This window comes from Triticum dicoccoides, chromosome 3B (genome assembly GCF_002162155.2).
Source record: "Triticum dicoccoides isolate Atlit2015 ecotype Zavitan chromosome 3B, WEW_v2.0, whole genome shotgun sequence".
NCBI classification, from domain to species: Eukaryota; Viridiplantae; Streptophyta; class Magnoliopsida; order Poales; family Poaceae; genus Triticum; species Triticum dicoccoides.
In genome coordinates this window covers 244,705,905-244,709,022 of record NC_041385.1, presented here as the reverse complement: position 1 = coordinate 244,709,022, position 3,118 = coordinate 244,705,905, and positions in this window count along the sequence as shown.

The following is a 3,118-nucleotide window of genomic DNA, read 5'->3' as shown; positions in this document are numbered from 1 at the left end:
ATTTACTTTATGAAACACAAATCTGAATTATTGAAAGGTTCAAGTAATTTCAGAGTGAAGTTGAAGATCGTCGTGACAAGAGGATAAAATGTCTATGATATGATCATAGAGATGAATATCTGAGTTACGAGTTTGGCACACAATTAAGACATTGTGGAAATTGTTTCACAACTAATACCGCCTGGAACACCATAGTGTGATGGTGTCCGAACATCATAACTGCACCCTATTGGATATGGTGCGTACCATGATGTCTCTTATCGAATTACCACTACCGTTTATGGGTTAGGCATTAGAGACAACCACATTCACTTTAACTAGGGCACCACGCAATTCCGTTAAGACGACACTGTATGAACTATGGTTTAGAGAAACCTAAGTTGTCGTTTCTTAAAAGTTTGGGGCTGCAACGCTTATGTGAAAAGTTTTAGCCTGATAAGCTCGAGCCCAAAGCGGATGAATGCATCTTCATAGGACACCCAAAACAGTTGGGTATACCTCCTGTCTCAGTTCCGGAAACAAAAGGGATTGTTTCTAGAATTGGGTCCTTTCTCGAGGAAAAGTTTCTCTTGAAAGAATTGAGTGGGAGGATGGTGGAGACTTGATGAGGTTATTGAACCATCACTTCAACTAGTGTGTAGAAGGGCACAGGAAGTTGTTCCTATGGCGCCTACACCAATTGAAGTGGAAGCTAATGATAGTGATCATGAAACTTTAGATCAAGTCATTACCAAACCTCATAGGCCGACAAGGATGCATACTACTTTAGAGTGGTACTTAATCCTGTCTTGGAGGTCATGTTGCTAGTCAACAATGAACCTACGAGCTATGGAGAAGCGATGGTGGGCCCGGATTCCGACGAATGGCTCGAGGCCATAAAATCCGAGAGAGGATCCATGTATGAAAACAAAGTATAGACTTTGGAAGAACTACTCGATGGTCGTAAGGCTGTTGAGTACAGATGGATTTTAAAATGAAGACAGACAATGATGGTTAGTGTCACCATTAAGAAAGCTCGACTTGTCGCTAAGATGTTTTCCGACAAGTTCAAGGAGTTGACTACGATGAGACTTTCTCACTCGTAGCGATGCTAAGAGTCTGTTTGAATTATATTAGCAGTTACTGCATTATTTATGAAATCTTCCCTATAGGATGTCAAAACATTGTTTCCTCGACGACTTTCTTGAGGAAAGTTTGTATGCGATACAACCAGAAGGTTTTGTCAATCCTAAAGATGCTAACAAGTATGCAAAGCTCTAGCAATCCTTCTAAGGACTGGAGTAAGCATCTCGGAGTTGGAATATACGCTTTGATGAGATGATCAAAGATTTTGGGTTTATACAAAGTTTATGAGAAACTTGTATTTCCAAAGAAGTGAGTGGGAGCACTATAACATTTCTGATGAGTATATGTTGTTGACATATTGTTGATCGGAAATGATGTAGAATTTTTGGAAAGCATATAGGGTTATTTGAAAAGTGCTTTTCAATGGAAAACCTGGATTAAGCTGCTTGAACATCGAGCATCAAGATCTATAAGGATAGATCAAAAATCGCTTGATAGTACTTTCAAATGAGTACGCACCGTGACAAGTTTTTGAAGGAGTTCAAAATAGATTGGCAAAGAAGGAGTTCTTGGCTGTGTTATAAGGTGTGAGTATGGAGTAAGACTCAAGACCTGACCATGGCAGAAGAGAGAGAATGGACGAAGGTCGTCCCCTATGCTTCAGACATAGGCTCTACAGTATGCTATGCCGTCTACCACACCTGAAGTGTGCCTTGCCATGAGTCAGTCAAGGGGTACAAGAGTGATCCAAGAATGGATCACATGACAGCGGTCAAACTTATCCTTAGTAACTAGTGGACTAAGGAATTTTCTTGATTATGGAGGTGGTAAAAGAGTTTGTCGTAAAGGGTTACGCCGATGCAAACTCTGACACTAATCTGGGTGACTCTGAGAAGTAGACCAGATTCGTATAGTAGAGCAGTTATTTGGAATAGTTCCAAATAGCGCATGGTAGCTGCATCTAGGAGATGACATAGATATTTGTAAAGCACACACGGATCTGAAAGGTTCAGACCCATTGACTAATAAACCTCTCTCACAAGCGAGATATGATCAAACACCATGGGTGTTGGATTCAATGCAATCACATAATGATGTGAACTAGATTATTGACTCTAGTGCAAGTGGGAGACTATTGGAAATATGCCCTAGAGGCAATAATAAAATGGTTATTATTATATTTCCTTGTTCATGATAATTGTCTATTGTTCATGCTATAATTGTATTAACTGGAAACCGTAATACATGTGTGAATACATAGACCACGACATGTCCCTAGTGAGCCTCTAGTTGACTAGCTCGTTGATCAATAGATGGTTATGGTTTCCTGACCATGGACATAGGATTTCATTGATAACGGGATCACATCATTAGGAGAATGATGTGATGGACAAGACCCAATCCTAAGCATAACACAAGATCGTTTAGTTCGTTTGCTAAAGCTTTTCTAATGTCAAGTATCATTTCCTTAGACCATGAGATTATGCAACTCCCGGATACCATAGGAATGCTTTGGGTGTGCCAAACGTCACAACGTAACTGGGTGGCTATAAAGGTGCACTACGGGTATCTCCGAAAGTGTCTGTTGGGTTGGCACGAATCGAGACTGCGATTTGTCACTCCGTGTAACGGAGAGGTATCTCTGGGCCCACTCGGTAGGACATCATCATAATGTGCACAATGTGACCAAGGAGTTGATCACGGGATGATGTGTTATGGAACGAGTAAAGAGACTTGCCGGTAACGAGATTGAACAAGGTATCGGGATACCGACGATCGAATCTCGGGCAAGTACTATACCGGTAGACAAAGGGATTTGTATACGGGATTGATTGAATCCTTGACATCGTGGTTCATCCGATGAAATCATCATGGAACATGTGGGAGCCAACATGGGTATCCAGATCCCGCTGTTGGTTATTGGCCAGAGAATTGTCTCGGTCATGTCTGCATGGTTCCCGAACCCGTAGGGTCTACACACTTAAGGTTCGATGACACTAGGGTTATAGGGAATAGATATACGTGGTTACCGAATGTTGTTAGGAGTCCCGTA